This window comes from Scyliorhinus torazame, chromosome 19 (assembly GCF_047496885.1).
Source record: "Scyliorhinus torazame isolate Kashiwa2021f chromosome 19, sScyTor2.1, whole genome shotgun sequence".
NCBI classification, from domain to species: domain Eukaryota; kingdom Metazoa; phylum Chordata; class Chondrichthyes; order Carcharhiniformes; family Scyliorhinidae; genus Scyliorhinus; species Scyliorhinus torazame.
The window spans coordinates 53,330,651-53,350,651 of record NC_092725.1 but is presented as its reverse complement, the minus strand read 5'-3'; the positions used below and the strand labels follow the sequence as shown (position 1 = coordinate 53,350,651).

Here is a 20,001-nt window from a genome sequence, read left to right as displayed (position 1 = left end):
TATGGTTCTTTTAAAACGTGACTACAGCAGTCAAACACACCCTAACCCTGGCTTTTATCCTGTACCTCACCAAACAATATAAGCCAATATATCTAAAATCCTGCATTCATCTGTGCGTGAGTGTGTGAGGACTTTGTTGGGGTATAGTGTGTGTGTGTGCGAGAGAGGGTAGGAGTCGGATGGGAAACAGGGTCTGTGTGTGTGTGTAAGTGTGGGGACGTGGTTGGGGTACAGTGTATGAGAGTGTAGGGAGCTTGAATAAGGTACAGTTTGTCCGTGTGAGGGTGAGGAGTTTGCGAAGGTGGACGGGGTACGGGGGGGGCGAAGGTGGACGGGGTACGGGGGGGGGCGAAGGTGGACGGGGTACGGGGGGAGCGAAGGTGGACGGGGTGGGCGAAGGGGGACGGGGGGGGCGAAGGGGGACGGGGGGGGCGAAGGGGGACGGGGGAGGCGAAGGGGGACGGGGGAGGCGAAGGGGGACGGGGGACGGGGGGGCGAAGGGGGACGGGGGACGGGGGGGCGAAGGTGGACGGGGGACGGGGGGGCGAAGGTGGACGGGGGACGGGGGGGCGAAGGTGGACGGGGGAACGGGGGGGCGAAGGTGGACGGGGTGCGCCGGTGGATGGGGGACAGGGTGTTAAGGGATGTGAAGGTGGATGGGGTGTGAAGGCCAATGTGGTACAGGGTGTGAAGCTGGACGGGGTACGGGGCGCCGAGGGGGGACGGGGTACGGGGCGCCGAGGGGGGACTGGGTACGGGGCGCCGAGGGGGGACGGGGTACGGGGCGCCGAGGGGGGACGGGGTACGGGGCGCCGAGGGGGGACGGGGTACGGGGCGCCGAGGGGGGACGGGGTACGGGGCGCCGAGGGGGGACGGGGTACGGGGCGCCGAGGGGGGACGGGGTACGGGGCGCCGAGGGGGGACGGGGTACGGGGCGCCGAGGGGGGACGGGGTACGGGGCGCCGAGGGGGGACGGGGTACGGGGCGCCGAGGGGGGACGGGGTACGGGGCGCCGAGGGGGGGACGGGGTACGGGGCGCCGAGGGGGGACGGGGTACGGGGCGCCGAGGGGGGACGGGGTACGGGGCGCCGAGGGGGGACGGGGCGCCGAGGGGGGACGGGGGACGGGGTACGGGGCGCCGAGGGGGGACGGGGGACGGGGTACGGGGCGCCGAGGGGGGACGGGGTACGGGGCGCCAACGGGGGACGGGGCGCCGAGGGGGGACGGGGGACGGGGCGCCGAGGGGGGACGGGGGACGGGGGACGCCAAGGGGGATGCCGACGGGGGACGGGGGGGGGCGTGGCAAGGGGGACGGGGGCGCGGCAAGGGGGGGCGCGGCAGGGGGGGGCGCGGCGGGGGGGGGCGCGGCAGGGGGGGGCGCGGCAAGGGGGGGCGCGGCAAGGGGGGGCGCGGCAAGGGGGGGCGCGGCAAGGGGGGGCGCGGCAAGGGGGGGGCGCGGCAAGGGGGGGCGCGGCAAGGGGGGGCGCGGCAAGGGGGGTGGCGCGGCAAGGGGGTGGCGCGGCAAGGGGGTGGCGCGGCAAGGGGGGGCGCGGCAAGGGGGCCGGGGGGGCCGGGGGGGCGCGGCAAGGGGGCCGGGGGGGCGCGGCAAGGGGGCCGGGGGGGCGCGGCAAGGGGGCCGGGGGGGCGCGGCAAGGGGGCCGGGGGGGCGCGGCAAGGGGGCCGGGGGGGCGCGGCAAGGGGGCCGGGGGGCGCGGCAAGGGGGCCGGGGGGCGCGGCAAGGGGGCCGGGGGGGCGCGGCAAGGGGGCCGGGGGGGCGCGGCAAGGGGGCCGGGGGGGCGCGGCAAGGGGGCCGGGGGGGCGCGGCAAGGGGGCCGGGGGGGCGCGGCCGGGGGGGCGCGGCAAGGGGGCCGCGGCAAGGGGGACGGGGGGGCGCGGCAAGGGGGACGGGGGTCGCGGCAAGGGGGACGGGGTACAGGGTGTGTTCAGGGGGTGCGACGGTGGAACGGGGTGGGACGGGGGGCAGGGGGTGGGGCAGGGGGTGCGACGGTGGAACGGGGGGGCAGGGGGTGCGACGGTGGAACGGGGGGGCAGGGGGTGCGACGGTGGAACGGGGGGGCAGGGGGTGCGACGGTGGAACGGGGGGGCAGGGGGTGCGACGGTGGAACGGGGGGGCAGGGGGTGCGACGGTGGAACGGGGGGGCAGGGGGTGCGACGGTGGAACGGGGGGGCAGGGGGTGCGACGGTGGAACGGGGGGGCAGGGGGTGCGACGGTGGAACGGGGGGGCAGGGGGTGCGACGGTGGAACGGGGGGGCAGGGGGTGCGACGGTGGAACGGGGGGGCAGGGGGTGCGACGGTGGAACGGGGGGGGGGGCAGGGGGTGCGACGGTGGAACGGGGGGGGGGCAGGGGGTGCGACGGTGGAACGGGGGGGGGGCAGGGGGTGCGACGGTGGAACGGGGGGGGGCAGGGGGTGCGACGGTGGAACGGGGGGGGGGCAGGGGGTGCGACGGTGGAACGGGGGGGGCAGGGGGTGCGACGGGGGGGCAGGGGGTGCGACGGGGGGGCAGGGGGTGCGACGGGGGGGCAGGGGGTGCGACGGGGGGGCAGGGGGTGCGACGGGGGGGCAGGGGGTGCGACGGGGGGGCAGGGGGTGCGACGGGGGGGCAGGGGGTGCGACGGGGGGGCAGGGGGTGCGACGGGGGGGCAGGGGGTGCGACGGGGGGGCAGGGGGTGCGACGGGGGGGCAGGGGGTGCGACGGGGGGGCAGGGGGTGCGACGGGGGGGCAGGGGGTGCGACGGGGGGGCAGGGGGTGCGACGGGGGGGCAGGGGGTGCGACGGGGGGGCAGGGGGTGCGACGGGGGGGCAGGGGGTGCGACGGGGGGGCAGGGGGTGCGACGGGGGGGCAGGGGGTGCGACGGGGGGGCAGGGGGTGCGACGGGGGGGCAGGGGGTGCGACGGGGGGGCAGGGGGTGCGACGGGGGGGCAGGGGGTGCGACGGGGGGGCAGGGGGTGCGACGGGGGGGCAGGGGGTGCGACGGGGGGGCAGGGGGTGCGACGGTGGAACGGGGGGGCAGGGGGTGCGACGGTGGAACGGGGGGGCAGGGGGTGCGACGGTGGAACGGGGGGGCAGGGGGTGCGACGGTGGAACGGGGGGGCAGGGGGTGCGACGGTGGAACGGGGGGGCAGGGGGTGCGACGGTGGAACGGGGGAGCAGGGGGTGCGACGGTGGAACGGGGGGGCAGGGGGTGCGACGGTGCAACGGGGGGGCAGGGGGTGCGACGGTGCAACGGGGGGGCAGGGGGTGCGACGGTGCAACGGGGGGGCAGGGGGTGCGACGGTGCAACGGGGGGGCAGGGGGTGCGACGGTGCAACGGGGGGGCAGGGGGTGCGACGGTGGAACGGGGGGGCAGGGGGTGCGACGGTGGAACGGGGGGGCAGGGGGTGCGACGGTGGAACGGGGGGGCAGGGGGTGCGACGGTGGAACGGGGGGGCAGGGGGTGCGACGGTGGAACGGGGGGGCAGGGGGTGCGACGGTGGAACGGGGGGGCAGGGGGTGCGACGGTGGAACGGGGGGGGCAGGGGGTGCGACGGTGGAACGGGGGGGCAGGGGGTGCGACGGTGGAACGGGGGGGGCAGGGGGTGCGACGGTGGAACGGGGGGGGCAGGGGGTGCGACGGTGGAACGGGGGGGGCAGGGGGTGCGACGGTGGAACGGGGGGGCAGGGGGTGCGACGGTGGAACGGGGGGGGGGGGCAGGGGGTGCGACGGTGGAACGGGGGGGGGGCAGGGGGTGCGACGGTGGAACGGGGGGGGGCAGGGGGTGCGACGGTGGAACGGGGGGGGGCAGGGGGTGCGACGGTGGAACGGGGGGGGGCAGGGGGTGCGACGGTGGAACGGGGGGGGGGCAGGGGGTGCGACGGTGGAACGGGGGGGGCAGGGGGTGCGACGGGGGGGCAGGGGGTGCGACGGGGGGGCAGGGGGTGCGACGGGGGGGCAGGGGGTGCGACGGGGGGGCAGGGGGTGCGACGGGGGGGCAGGGGGTGCGACGGGGGGGCAGGGGGTGCGACGGGGGGGCAGGGGGTGCGACGGGGGGGCAGGGGGTGCGACGGGGGGGCAGGGGGTGCGACGGGGGGGCAGGGGGTGCGACGGGGGGGCAGGGGGTGCGACGGGGGGGCAGGGGGTGCGACGGGGGGCAGGGGGTGCGACGGTGGAACGGGGGGGCAGGGGGTGCGACGGTGGAACGGGGGGGCAGGGGGTGCGACGGTGGAACGGGGGGGCAGGGGGTGCGACGGTGGAACGGGGGGGCAGGGGGTGCGACGGTGGAACGGGGGGGCAGGGCGTGAAGGGGGTGCGATGGTGGACGGGGGGCGGGGTGCGATGGGGGACGGGGGGCGGGGTGCGATGGGGGGCGGGGGGCGGGGTGCGATGGGGGGCGGGGTGCGATGGTGGACGGGGGGCGGGGTGCGATGGTGGACGGGGGGCGGGGTGCGATGGTGGACGGGGTACAGGGTGTGAAGGGGTGTGATGGTGGACGGGGTGCAGGGGGTGTGATGGTGGATGGGGTACAGGGTGTGAAGGGGTGTGATGGTGGATGGGGGACAGGGTGCGATGGTCTTCCGGTTGCGGCTGTGCTGAGCTAAGTCTCACATTCGGCAGTTCTTGCCAGGAACTGACTTTTGGGCTCGTGAGGGGCCCCAGCAGCATTTGTTCGACGGTTCCCAGTGTGGGAAGGCGACAGTACGATTTCCCCGGCACTGTATGGATTGGACCAGGAGTGGAGCGGTGAAAAAAGTGATTTTGGTGCAGTGAAAAGTGCGAGGGAGGAAAGCCAAGATGGCGGCGGGTGGAGACCAGGCAGCGTGGGCGCAGTGGTCGCAAGAGCAGCAGGAGTTTCTCAAGCGCTGCTTTACGGAATTGAAAGCAGAGCTGCTGAAGCCTTCGATTGACAAGCTGGTCGAGTCCCAGAAGGCCCAAGGGGCGGCGATCCGGGAGGTGCGGCAGAAGGCCTCGGAGAATGAGGACGAGATATTGGGCCTGGCGGTGAAGGTAGAGGCACACGAGGCGCAGCATTAGAAATGGCAGAAGTTTGAGGATATGGAGAATCGGTCGAGGAAGAACCTGCGGATTCTGGGTCTCCCGGAGGGAGTGGAGGGGTCGGATGCTGGAGCACACGTGGTCACGCTGCTGAACAGACTGATGGGCGCGGGTGCCTTACCGAGACCCCTGGATGGGGCTCACCGAGTCCTGGCGAGGAGGCCCAAATCTAACGAGCCGCCATGGGTGGTATTGGTGCAGTTCCGCCATGGGTGGTATTGGTGCAGTTCCACCACTTGGTGGACAGGGAGTGTGTCCTAAGATGGGCAAAACAGGAGCGGAGCAGCAGATGGGAGAATGCAGAGGTCCGTATATACCAGGACTGGAGCGTGGAGGTAGCCAAGAATAGGGCCGGGTACAATCGGGCTAAGGCGGCTCTGCATCGGAAGGGAGTGAAATACGGGATGCTGCAGCCGGCGTGACTGTGGGTCACATTTAAGGACCGGCACCATTACTTTGAGATGCCGGAGGAGGCGTGGACCTTTATCCAGGCCGAAAAGTTGGACACGGACTGAGACTCAGTTGTAAGGGGAGGCCGCGGGGGGCTCCTGTGGTTACTGTGCTTTGGGGGATGTTCTGTTCTGTACTGTTTGCTTGGGTGCTGGGTGGGGTAGGGTGAAATAGTTCGAAGTGGGGGTTTTGTGAGAGTGTGGGCATTGCTGGTTGGAAAGATGGGCGCCCGCTGGTGGGGGGGGGGGGGGGGGGGGAAGTTCCCGTACCAGCCTCCCCGAATAGGCTCCGGAATGTGGCGACTAGGGGCTTTTCACAGTAACTTCATTTGAAGCCTACTTGTGACAATAAGCGATTTTCATTTCATTTCATTTTTCATTTCAAGATGGGAGGTCCGAGGTGGGGGAGATGGGATTAGGGGGCGGGGCCGGTTTGATGGAAAGCGCAGGCTTTTCCCGCACTGGGGAAGGAATGTGGGGGAAAAGGGCGGTGTTGGAGTGGAGCGCCCGCTGATGGACAGAACAAAGAACAAAGAAATGTACAGCACAGGAACAGGCCCTTCGGCCCTCCAAGCCCGTGCCGACCATACTGCCCGACTAAACTACAATCTTCTACACTTCCTGGGTCCGTATCCTTCTATTCCCATCCTATTCATATATTTGTCAAGATGCCCCTTAAATGTCCCTATCGTCCCTGCTTCCACTACCTCCTCCGGTAGCGAGTTCCAGGCACCCACTACCCTCTGCGTAAACCACTTGCCTCGTACATCTACTCTAAACCTTGCCCCTCTCACCTTAAACCTATGCCCCCTAGTAATTGACCCCTCTACCCTGGGGAAAAGCCTCTGTCTATGCCCCTCATAATTTTGTATACCTCTATCAGGTCGCCCCTCAACCTCCTTCGTTCCAGTGAGAACAAACCGAGTTTATTCAATCGCTCCTCATAGCTTATGCCCTCCATACCAGGCAACATTCTGGTAAATCTCTTCTGCACCCTCTCTAAAGCCTCCACATCCTTCTGGTAGTGTGGCGACCAGAATTGAACACTATACTCCAAGTGTGGCCTAACTAAGGTTCTATACAGCTGCAACATGACTTGCCAATTCTTATACTCAATGCCCCGGCCAATGAAGGCAAGCATGCCGTATGCCTTCTTGACTACCTTCTCCACCTGTGTTGCCCCTTTCAATGACCTGTGGACCTGTAGTCCTAGATCTCTTTGACTTTCAATACTCTTGAGGGTTCTACCATTCACTGTATATTCCCTAACTGCATTAGACCTTCCAAAATGCATTACCTCACATTTGTCCGGATTAAACTCCATCTGCTATCTGTCCGCCCAAGTCTCCAGACAATCTAAATCCTGCTGTATCCTCAGAGTCCTCATCGCTATCCACAATTCCACCAACCTTTGTGTCGTCTGCAAACTTACTAATCAGACCAGTTACATTTTCCTCCAAATCATTTATATATACTACAAACAGCAAAGGTCCCAACACTGATCCCTGTGGAACACCACTGGTCACAGCCCTCCAATTAGAAAAGCATCCCTCCATTGCTACCCTCTGCCTTCTATGGCCTAGCCAGTTCTGTATCCACCTTGCCAGTTCACCCCTGATCCCGTGTGACTTCACCTTTTGTACTAGTCTACCATGAGGGACCTTGTCAAAGGCCTTACTGAAGTCCATATAGACAACATCTACTGCCCTACCTGCATCAATCATCTTAGTGACCTCCTCGAAAAACTCTATCAAGTTAGTGAGACACGACCTCCCCTTCACAAAACCGTGCTGCCTCTCACTAATACGTCCATTTGCTTCCAAATGGGAGTAGATCCTGTCTCTAAGAATTCTCTCCAGTAATTTCCCTACCACTGAAGTAAGGCTCACCCTCACCTACCAGAGGGGAGGGGGGGGGGAAACTATCACACTGGGGGGGGTCGATGGAGTGGCCGGGGTCAGCAGACTTACGGGAGTGCTATGGGGGGGAGTAACGCAGCTCGGGGGGGGGGGGGGGGGATGCGTCGATTTTTGGATCGGCTGAGGTTCCCAAGGGTGGAGGAGGAGCAGGTGGCTGGGCTTGGGGCACCGGGGGCTGGGGAGTATGCGGGCGGGGAAGGTACCGGGGCCAGATGGGTTCCCGGTGGAATTTTACCGGAAGTACATGGACCTGCTACTAGTGAGGACTTTCAATAAGGGAGGGGAGGGGGGGGGGGCCTGCCCCCGATGTCCAGGGCGCTGATCTCGCTGATCCTGAAGAGGGACAAGGACCCATTACAGTGTGGGTCGTATAGGCCAATCTCCTCAACGTGGACGCAAAGCTGTTAGCGAAGGTGTTGGCTACCAGAATTGAGCACTGTGTCCCGGGGGTGATTCACGAGGACCAGACGGGTTTTGTTAAGGGAAGGCAGCTGAATACCAATGTGCGGAGGCTCCTTAATGTAATCATGATGCCTGCAGTGGAGGGGGGGGGGGCGGAGATAGTGGCGGCGCTGGGCGCGGAGAAGGCCTTCGATAGGGTGGAGTGGGGGTTCCTTTGGGAAGTGTTGAGGAGGTTTGGGTTCGGGGAGGGGTTCATTTGTTGGGTTAGGCTACTTTACGAAGCCCCGGTAGCGAGTGTGGCCACGAATCGGAGGAGGTCGGAATACTTTCGGCTGTACCGGTGGACAAGGCTATGGCTTTAAGGGAGTCCAGGAACTGGAGGGGGCTGGTCCGGGGGGGGGGGGGGGGGGGGGGGACCGGGTTTCGTTGTATGCCGATGACCTGTTACTGTATGTGGTGGACCCAGCAGGGGGATGCCTTGGTGATGCGGATCCTCAGGGAGTTTTGAGACTTTTCTGGGGAAAGCTCAATGTGGGGGAAGAGTGGGCTCTTCGTGATACACCCAGGGGACCAGGGAAGGGGGATAGACGAGCTTCCATTTGAAGAGGGCGGAAAGGAGTTTTTGGTACCTAGGGATCCAGGTGGCCAGGAGCTGGGGCGCCCTACACAAGCTCAACTTGACGCGACTGGTGGAGCAGGAGTTTAAAAGGTGGGATATGTTGCCACTGTCCTTGGCGGGTAGGGTGCAGTCGGTGAAAATGACGGTGCTCCTGAGGTTCCTTTTTATATTCCAGTGCCTCCCCATCCTGATCCCTAAGGCCTTTTTTAAGCGGGTCAGCAGGAGCATCATGGGGTTTGAATGGGCGAAAAAGACTCCGAGGGCGAGAAGGGTGTTTCTGGAACGGAGCAGGGACAGAGGAGGGCTAGCGTTGCCTAATCTGTGTGGGTACTACTGGGCTGCCAATGTGGCGATGATACGCAAGTGGGTAATTGAGGGGGAGGGGGCGGCATGGAAGAGGCTGGAGATGGCGTTCTGTGTGGGCACGAGTCAGAGCGCTGGTGACGGCATCGCTGCCACTCCCGCTGACAAGGTACACCACGAGTCCGGTGGTGGCGGCGACTCAAAATTTGGGGGCAGTGGAGACGCCACAGGCGTGAGGTAGAGACTTCGGTTTGGTCCCCGATCGGTTCATCCCGGGGTGAATGGATGGCGGGTTCCTGAGCTGGCACAGGGCAAGAATTAGAAGGATGGGGGACCTGTTTATAGATGGGAAGTCTGTGAACCTTGAGGCGCTGGAGGAAAAATTTGGGCCCCCCCCCCCCCCCCCCCGGAAATGCCTTCAGGTACATGCAGGTAAGGGCGTTTGTAAGACGGCAGGTGAGGGAGTTCCCGCTGCTTCCAGCACGTAGGATCCAGAATAGGGTGCTCTCTGGGGTGTGGGTTGGAGAAGGCAGGGTCTCGGCGATCTATCAGGAGATGCAGGAAGAGGAGGAGACCCCAGCGGTGGAGCTAAAGGGTAAATGGGAGGAGGAGCTTGGAGAGGAGATAGACGAGGGTACGTGGGCGGATGCCCTGGGTAGGGTTAATTCTTGCACCAGCCTTAGCCTGATACAATTTAAGGTTCTTCACAGAGCGCATATGACAGGGGCGAGGCTGAGCAGGTTCTTTGGAGTGGAAGGCGGGTGTGTGAGGTGCTCAGGGAGCCCAGCAAATCACGCCCACATGTTCTGGGCGTGCCCGGCACTGGAGGGGCGTTGCGAGGACGGTGTCTGAGGTGGTGAACACCCGGGTTAAGCTGAGTTGGGGGTTAGCACTATTTGGGGTATCGGACGAGCCGGGAGTGCAGGAGGTGAAAGAGGCCGGTATTCTGGCCTTTGAGAACCTGGTAGCCCAGCGGAGGATTCTGCTACAGTGGAAAGATGCGAGGCCCCCCAAGCGTGGAAGTCTGGATCAGCGACATGGCAGGATTCATTAAATTGGAGAGGGTAAAATTTGCATTGAGAGGATCTGTGCAAGGGTTCTTCAGGCGGTGGCAACCGTTCCTAGACTTTCTAGCGGGGCGTTAGGAGGTGGTCAGCAGCAGCAGCAGCAACCCGGGGGGGTGGGGGGAGGGGAGGGTGTACTTTGTGTTTCCTACTGTGTTTATTATTGCTTAATGGGAGGTTTGTATATTGGGGGAATTAGTGATGTAGTTGTAAGATGTTTATTTATATGTTCTTTGTTTTTCTTTTTTCTGTAAGGGGGGGGGGGGGTTTGCACAGTGAGAGAGAATGAGGAGCTTGAATAAGATAGTTTTTTATCTGTACGAGGGTGATGAGTTTGATTGGGTATAGTTTGTATGTGAGGGTGGGGAGTTTTATGTGGTACATTGTGTGTGAGTGTAGGGTGTTGGGTGGGATACAGTGTGTGCGTGGGGTGTTGGATGGGTTATAGTGTGTGTGGGAGTGTAGGAAGTTGTATGTGGTACATTGTGTGGGAGTGTGGGGTGTTGGGTGGGGTACAGTGTGTGTGTGTGTGTGTGTGTGTGTGTGTGTGTGGGGTGTTGGGTGGGGTACAGCGTGTGTGGGAGGGTAGGAAGTTGTATGTGGTACATTGTGTGGGGTGTTGGGTGGGGTACAGTGTGTGTGCGTGGGGTGTTGGATGGGGTACAGTGTGCGTGTGAGGATGAGGGGTTGGCTGAGGTAGTGTGTGTGTGTGTGAGGGTTCGGAGTTGGATGGTGTACGGAATGTGTGAAGGGGGGGGGGGGGGGGAGGGTAGTTGGATGGGGTACGAAGTGTCTGGGGGGGGGGGGTTAGATGGGGTACGGACTGTGAGAGAGGGGATGGGGCTTTGGATGGGGTACGGAATGTGTGGGGGGGGGGGGAAAGAGTTGGTTGGAGTGTGTGAGAGGGGGTGGGGAGTTGGATGGGGTACGCAGTGTGAGAGGAATTGGATGGGGTACGGAGTGTGTGAGAGGGGGTGGGGAGTTGGGGAGTGTGTGAGGTTGTAGGATGTGGGGGGTTGGATGGGGTGGGGAATTGGATGGAGTACGGAGTGTGTGTGAGGGTGGGGAGTTGGATGGGGTACGGAGTGTGTGAGAGGGGTTGGGGAGTTGGATGGGGTTGGGGAGTTGGGGAGTTGGATGGGGCCTTATTCAACATGGCCGTGTCATTTTCCCTGCTGCTGGATCTGCCACCTCCCCTTGTGTTTCTGGCAGGTCAGGCTGACACGTTGTATAACTCTTGCCACTCCTATTGGAATGGACAGCTTTCATACCTTTGGCACAAGTTTATTGCTGAAAAATACAATGATTTGTTTAATTATTCACCGAAACAGATTGCTGACATGGATTTCAGACGGTTACAGTTGTGGTCATAGAAACATACACAATAGCAACAGGGAGAGGCCTATTGGCCCTTCGCGCCTGCTCCGCCATTCATTATGATCATGCCTAGTCATCCAACTCAATGGGCAGCATGGTAGCATAATGGTTAGCACAGTTGCTTCACAACTCCAGGGTCCCAGGTTCGATTCCCGGCTGGGTCACTGTCTGTGCGGAGTCTGCATGGGTTTCCACCCACAGTCCAAAGATGTGCAGGTTAGGTGGATTGGCCGTGCTAAATTGCCCTTCGTGTCCAAAAAAGGTTAAGTGGGAGTTACTGGGTTACAGGGATAGGTTAGATACATGAGCTTCAGTAGGGCGCCCTTTGTAAGGGCCGGTGCAAATCCAATGGGCCAAATCGCCTCCTATGTTAACCTGTTTCCTCTTTCCCCCATATCTTTTGATTCCTTTAGCCCCAAGACCTATATATCCTTTTTGAAAAGATATGTTTTGGCTAGAACTGCTTTGTGTAGTAGCAAATTCCACAGGCTCACCACTCTCTGGGTGAAGGAATTTTTCCTCATCTCAGTCCTAAAGGTTTACCCCGAGGGCAGTGGTTAGCACTGCTGCCTCACGGCACCGAGAACCCGGGTTTGATCCCAGTCCCGGGTCACTGTCCGTGTGGGGTTTGCACATTCTTCTCGTGTCTGCGTGGGTCTCACCCCACAAATCCAAAGATGTGCAGGGTAGGTGGGTTGGCCTCGCCAAATTGCCCCTTTTTGTTGGAAAAAAAAAAAAAAAATTGGGTGCTCTAAATTTATTTTTATAAAATAAATGGTTTACCCCGTATCCTCCGACTGTGACCCTGGTTCTGGACTCCTCCCCATCGGGAACACTGTCTAGTCCTGTTAGAATTGTACAGCTATCTAGGAGGTCCAATTTCATTCTTCTAAACTCCAGTGAATATAATCCTAGCCGACTCAATCTCTCCTCATACATCAATCCTGCCTTTCTAGGAATCAGTCTGGTAAAGCTTCGCTGCACTCCCTCTAGAGCAAGAAGAACATCCTTCCTCAGATAAGGACACCAAAACTGTGCACAGCATTCCTGGTGAGATCTCACCAAGGCCCTGTATAACTACAAGACATCCCTGCTCCGAGTACTCGAATCCTCTCGCTTCTTCACCACCTGCTCCACCTTGATGCTTACTTTCACCGACTAGTGTGCAAGGGCACCTAGGTCTCGTTACACATTCCCCTCTCTCAATCTATAGCCATTCAGGTAATAATCTGCCCTCCTGTTTTTGCTACCAAATCGGATAACCTCACATTTATCCACATTATACCACATCTGCCATTCATTTGCCCACTTGCTCAACTTGTCTGAATCAAACGGAAGCCTCTCTGCACCTCCTCATAGTTCACCCCCCCCCCCCCCTCCCCAACTTTGTATCATTAGCAAATTTGGAGATATTACATTTAGCTCCCTCATCTAAATCATTAATATATATTGTGAATAGCTGGAGTCCCAGCGCATTCCTTGCAGTAGCCCACTAGTCACTGCCTGCCATTTGGAAAAAGGCCCATCTATTCCTACTCAGCAACCAGTTTTCTGTCCATCTCAGTAAATTACCTCTCATCCAATGTATTTTAATTTTACACACTAATCCCTTATGTGGGACCTTGTCAAAAGCCTTCTAAAAGCCCAAATAAACCTCATCCACTGGCTCCCCCTCATCAACTCTACTTCAGAAGATAACAGATGTGACCAATTTATGCTAACTATCGGCATGGTACCGAGTGAGAAAGAAACAAAACCAAGCTCTCAATTGAAGAACCGGTGACTCATGTTCTCTGAAGTTTGTGCAATTTTCCATTTTGAGACTAACATATTTGCCTATTACAGTAACTGCACTTCATCAGCTGTGAAGAACTTTGAGATGCCTCGAGGAAATAGCTATTTAAATGAAGATTGGTTGCCTTTGAAAATGAGCAAAAATGAACCATCGAATGAGCTCTATTCCCCAATGAGTATTGGGGAATAGAGGAAAATACAGAATTAAATTGACAACATTTAGGCCTGGATTTTCGCATGGTCATGGAGACTCTACGCCTCAACCAATATATAATAATCTTTATTATTGTCACAAGGGCTGGTTTGCTCAGTGGGCTGGACAGCTGGATTGTGATGCAGAACAACGCCAGCAGCGCGGGTTCAATTTCTGTACCAGCCTACTTACATTACAGTAGACTTACATTAACACTGGAATGAAGTTACTATGAAAAGCCCCTAGTCGCCACATTCCGGCGCCTGTTCGGGTACACCGAGGGAAAATTCAGAATGTCCAAATTACCGAACAGCATGTCTTTCAGGACTTGTGGGAGGAAACCCACGCAGACACGGGGAGAACGTGCAGACTCTGCACAGACAGTGACCCAGCGGGGAATTGAACCTTGGACCCTGGAGCTGTGAAGCAACTGTGCTAACCACTGTGCTACCGTGCTGCCCATATAGCACCGGGATTCTGAATACAGAGGTCCCATACCATTTCCAACAGAATACACTTTCACTGAGGCTGGGAGGTTGTGGTGGGTGATATTGTAATGCGCACACTGGGGGAAGCCCAAACTCAACAGGGTCTTTTGAACTCAGCGCTAAGCTCAAACAGACCCAATTATTGATGGAGCAAGGTGTGTTTCCCAATGTGTGACTTAATGATTTTTATGAGTAGGCGTGAATGTGCATTAAAGATCTTGGAACTATCAAGTTGTCAAGTTAAATATCCTGCTCCTTACATTTTGAAAACAGCCTGCTGAGTCTCTTGAAAAAAAAATCAGTGCTTGCCATTTCAACATCTGTTTGTTGACATAAGCCGGAGATCTATCGTTATAGTATTATTACTATTTGGTTGCTTCATAGTTTGATCGACAGCTCCGAGTGGTTGTTAAGGGATTAGCTGTCTCTGATGCGGGGCTATGAATACAACTGTTTGTTTTTCTAAGCGATTTAAATGTATTGAAAAGATTTTTTATCAATTCGCTTTTTTAATATACTGGGCAAGTAATCCAGGGACCCAGGACAATGCTTCGGGGACCCTGTTTCGAATCCCACCACGGTCGATGGTGAAATTTGAATTCAATAAAAATGCGGAATTAAAAGACTAATGATGGCCATCAAACCATTGAGGATTGTCATCAAAAACCCATCTGGTTCACTAATGACTCTTTAGGTTAGGATATCTGCCAACCTTACCTGATCTGGACTACATGACTCCAGGTACACAGCAATGTCGCTGACTCTTAAAAGGGGCAGCATGGCACCACCATGGTTAGCACAGTTGCTTCACAGCTCCAGGGTCCCAAGTTCGATTCCTCGCTTGGGTTACTGTCTGTGCGGAGTCTGCACATCCTCTCTGTGTGTGCCTGGGTTTCCTCCGGGTGCTCTGGTTTCCTCCCACAGTCCAAAGATGTGCAGGTCAGGTAGATTGGCCATGATAAAGGTTAGGTGGGGTTACGGGGGTAGGGTGGGGGTGTGGGCTTGAGTAGGGGGCTCTTTCCAAGGGCCGGTGCAAATCCAATGGGCCGAATGGCCTCCTTCTGCACTGTAAATTTTATAATTCTATGAAAATGCACCTTGGGCAATTAGGGATGGGCAATAAATGTTGGGGCAACGTCCACCCCCCCCCCCCCCAAATAAATGTTTTTTTTAAACTGCGGCGTTCAGAGTTAATGACATAATGGTGTGCAAGTGTTATGGCAGTTGGGCCACAAGGGTTCACAAAACCTCCACCCCCCCTCCACACAAAGACAATGTGGGGTGGGCAACTGCCCTTGCCAGCTACAGCAATATACCAAGAATGGATATAAATGAGGCGAGTGCATGTCTAATTTCCCTCAGCTCAGAGCAGTAATTATATTTGTTTGATCCATGCTGTAATTTGACGGTTGTGTGAGAATCAGCAAGGAGAGGGAGATAGCAAAGTGAGTTTCTGTATCCTCCTGACATTCCTGAATCAGATAAACAGGTTTTAAGGAAGCTCCTGACAGTGTCCAACTCTAAGCCAGCAAATGGGGAACCAGCCAGGGCAAAAACATCACCCAGCATTTACCACAAGGTGGCAGGATGTACATTCCAGGGAGAACAATGTAAATGGAGCTTTGACAAAGAGTCACCCAGACTCGAAACGTTAGCTCCGTTCTCTCTCCACAGACGGTCAGACCTGCTGAGATTGTCCAGCATTTTTGTTTTTGTTTGAGAACAATATAAATATGAGCTTTACAATAATAATCTTTATTATTGTCACAAGTAGGCTTACATTAACACTGCAATGAAGTTACTGTGAAAATCCTCTAGTCGCCACACACATGTTCAGGTACACAGAGGGAGAATTCAGAATGTTCAATTCACCCAACAGGACGTTTTTCGGGACTTGTGGGAGCAAACCGGAGGACCCGGGGGAAACCCACGCAGACACGGGGAGAACGTGCAGGCTCCACACAGACAGTGACCCAAGCCGAGAATGGAACCCGGGTCCCTGGCGCTGTGAAGCAACAGTGCTAACCACTGTGCTACCGTGACAGTGTGGGAGAGAGAAATAGAGGCAGAGAATATTAAAATGGTAGGAACAACAAAAACTAAGGCCAGGAATTTCCGGCCACACCGCGGCAGATGCGGTGAGCCGGCAAAAAGTCCATCGTCTTCCATGGGACGAGACTAGCCCGCTGAAATGAATGAATGAAATGAAAATCACTTATTGTCACAAGTAGGCTTCAAATGAAGTTACTGTGAAAAGCCTCTAGTCGCCACATTCCGGCACCTGTTCGGGGAGGCTGGTACGGGAAATTGAACCGTCTGCTAGCCTGCCTTGGTCTGCTTTAAAAGCCAGCGATTTAGCCCAGTGAGCTAAACCAGCCCAGGGAGAACTGAAAAATCCCACTTATAGTGCTGGAGTTACTTGGACGGACTTGCAGAATCTGTGGAGGGAGAAGCAAAGCTGAATCCAACATGACACTTCTTCGAACCTAAAGAGAGGTCTTATGCTGTTGAAAAAGGGGAGTCGGGTGAAACAGAAGGGAAGGCCAGGGATAGGTTAAAGAGCAGTGAGGATTAAATACCAAAGATGACATAGAGCAAAAGGCAAAGAGAGCAGTAAGGGTTGTCAATAAAGAAACAAAGCTTCGGCCTGGAGTAGGTGTTAATAGCATAATAAAGGTCAGCACTGTCTGAAAGCAAGAACAAGATACAGACTGGCACTTGGCAATACAAAATTAACATGACTGTTTCTCCCTCCATTGATGCTGCCAGACCTGCTGAGGTTTCCCAGCGCTGTGTTTTTATTTCAGATCTCCAGTGTCCCCAGTATTTTGCCTTTTTCAAAGTGGGGAGGTTGTGCAAAATGTTTATAAATCATTTGTTAGGCCTCAGCTGACATGATCAAAATAATTCTCCTGCTTCCTGCCTCAAAGCGCCTCCATTTAATCTTATTTCTATACTGTGGTGTTCAGGTAAAGTGCTGTCAGAGGGTACTTACCGGGTTATCAGTACAGCTGAAGACCGATGAAGAAGAACTTTAAAAAAAATTTTAGCGGACCCAATTCATTTTTTCCAATTAAGTGGCAATTTAGCGTGTCCAATCCACCTATCTTGCACATCTTTGGGTTTTGGGGCGAAACCCACGCAAACACGGGGAGAATGTGCAAACTCCACACGGACAGTGACCCAGAGCCGGGATCGAACCTGGGACCTTGGTGCCGTGAGGCCGCAGTGCTACTCACTGCGTCACCGTGCTGCCCGAGGCAGCAGTGCTAATCACTTCTCCACCGTGCTGCCCTCAGATGAGGAAAAATTAGCCACTTAAAGAATGTGATAACGTAGTCAATTTTCTGGGTTGGGCTGGGTTCGGTTCTTGCCCGCATAGTGGATAATCTCACTGGGTTGAGTCAATGCCATATGTGGGGTGGGTGTTGTTACCAGGGATGGCATCCTGACTTTTCCTGAGGAATTCCCAGTGTGGATGAGATTGTCTGGGTCGGTCAAGAAAGAGCAGTAGATTCCCCCCGAAATCCTCGGGGATGCAGGTAACGTCTCCGCCAATCTGGACTTGGCGGGTAGCACTCGCACCTCTGAATCAAACATGAAACTTCCACCCAGCAGAGGAAAGCGATGGCCTGCTGGAAATACAAGAGTTAAAAGTGCACTCGCTCGCCTGGAAAAGTTTGTTCAAGCCTCTGCTGGTTGGAGATACCTATAGCCTGCAGCAAACAAGTTCCCGCAGGACCCAGCCCAGTTCAACACCAGCGAATTGAGGGAGGCCTAACCCTCTTTTTTACTGCATTGCCTTCCAGAAAGCAGGTAGTTTAAAGGTAATTCTCTCAATCCAGAGAGAAGGTAAGTGGATGGGATTTGGTTGGTCAAGGGTGGGGACAGGGAGCTGGGATCAGGTTAAGTGGCAGGTCAGAGGTCCGACATCGAGTTTGATGGGGTAGGTCGGACATCAGGGGATTCGGATCCCGGGGCGGGGTTTGGGTAGGGTGAGAGGTCAGATGGCGAGACGCCACGGTTGTGTCAAGAGGCAGGCCGGTTGGGATGGGTCATGGATGGGCCTGCGGGTTGTGGGGTGGTGTGTCCCATGTGGCTGGGGATTGGGGAGTGGAGGGAAAATCTCATGAGGGGAGGTCAGGGAGGAGGATTGGGAATATCATAGGGGGTGATTAAATGGGGGTGGGGGGGGGGGTGGGAGGTGTACCTTGTGGGGTCTGGAAGTTTAAAATAGTTACACTGAAGTTAGGAGTGGCTTTGTTTCTTCTAACACTTTCAGAGTAACTATTCGAGTACACATGGCAGGACCATCTGAAGTTAACGATTTAAATTGCTTTGTAGGGTGGTTCCTAGCGCAGCACAATTGTCCAGGGGAAGTTAGCGCACCTGGACAATTGCCAGGTAAAACCTAACCGGGGATCCTCCTCGGGGGATTCCCCAGCATATCATTGCGAGAACCCTCTCAAATATGAGACTGGGGAGCCAGGAGGTTACAGGCCCATGAGTAACGTCCCACTCTAGAACTTGAACGTAAAGTCGAGACTGACACTCCAGCGTCGCGCTGAGGGTGTTCTGCACTGTTGGCACAGTTGCCTTCCAGAATAAACATTAAACCGAGGCCCCATCTGTGGTGGGTGGAAGAGGGGTAAAGGTTAAAAGGCACAATTCCAAAGAAGGACAGGGACGTTCTCCTGACGCTTGGCTGATATTAAACCTCCTACAGTGCAGAAGGAGGTAATTCGGCCCCTTTGAATGGGCACCGACACCCTGAAAGGAACACCCTACCCAGGCCCACTCCCCTGCCCTATCCCCATAATCTGGTAACCCCACCTAACCTGCACATCTTTGGACACTCAGGGGAAATTTCACATGGCCAATCCACCTGCACATCTTTGAACTGTGGGAGGAAACCGGAGCACCCGATGGAAACTCACGCAGACACGGGGAGAATGTGCAATCTTGACACAGTCACCCAAGGCCAGAATCAAACCCGGGTCCCTGTCGCTGAGGCAGCAGTGCTCGCCATTGTGCCACCATGCTGGCCTACTCTATAATTCTGATCTGATTATTTATCTCACTGCTATTTGTGGAGTTTGCTTCACACAAAACGTAAATTCCAACAATAAGATAGCAAGGTTGGGCTTGTTGAGACATTAGCCGCATTCCTGCAGCCTCCCATTCTCCCTGTGCCCTTACACTTCATAAATGGGTGTGAAAGTGTTCTAAGACACCTTGAGAAAAGGGGTCTTGTGCCTCAGAATCTCTGGGTTCAAGGCCCACTCCAGGGCAAGAGCACAAATGGTGGCACTTTGATGCAGTAATGAGGGAGTGTTGCACTGTCGGAAGTGCTTTCAATTGGGGGAGATGTTAAATCGAGGTCCTATCTGCCGGTTTAAGTGGATGTAAAAGATCTGGAGTTGGATTCTCCGGTCCCCCAGCCGCATGTTTCTTAGATTCTCCATTCCCGCTGCTTGTCAATGGGATTTCCCGTTGAAGCCCCCAGGAAACCCGAATGTGGGGGTGCACTGCCAGCGGGAACAGAGAATCCCAACAGCCAGTGAATTCCGGCCCTGATGATATTTCAAAGGGGACTCTAATGCAAATCTATCCTTCCTGAAATAAGAACAAACTGCACCAGTATTCCACATGTGGTCTCACTAGCGCCCTGTACAATTGTAGCCAGACTTCTTCATTCATGTACTCCAATAACCTTGCAATAAGCTCACATGCCAGGGGAGGCAATGGCGTTGTGGTATTGTCACTGAACTAGTAATCCAGAGACCCAGGGTAATGCTCTAGGGTCCTGGGTTCAAATCCCACCACGGCAGATGGTGAAATTTGAATTCAATAAAAATCTGGAATTAATAATAATAATCACTTATTGTCACAAGTAGGCTTCAATGAAGCTACTTCTAGTCGCCACATTCCGACGCCTGTTCGGGGAGGCCGGTACAGGAATTGAACCCGCGCTGCTGGCCTTGTTCTGCATTACAAGTCAGCTGTTTAGCCCCCTGAATGAGAAGTCTAATGATGACCATGAAACCATTGCCAAGAATCGTAAAAAGCCATCTGGTTCACTAATGTCCTTCAGGAAGGAAATCTGCCGTCCTTACCCGGTCTGGCCTACATGTGACTCCAGACCCACACAGCGATGTGGTTCACCCTTAACTGCCCCCCACTAAAATAGCCTCGCAAGCCACTCAGTTCAAGAAATGCCACTCAGGCAACAAATGTTGGCCCAGCCAGCGACACCCACATCCCAAGAACATTTTTTTTTTTTGTTAATTGACTTCCCAATTGCACCTTCATCCTTGTTGGAGCACATACACAAGTCC

At 57.1% G+C, this 20,001-nt stretch overlaps 1 protein-coding gene across 2 annotated transcripts in view; it reads right to left on the bottom strand.

Moving 5' to 3' along the window:
* Positions 1-20,001, bottom strand: part of svopl (SVOP-like) — a 180,152-nt gene that overhangs the window by 123,665 nt on the left and 36,486 nt on the right. The window lies entirely within an intron of this gene.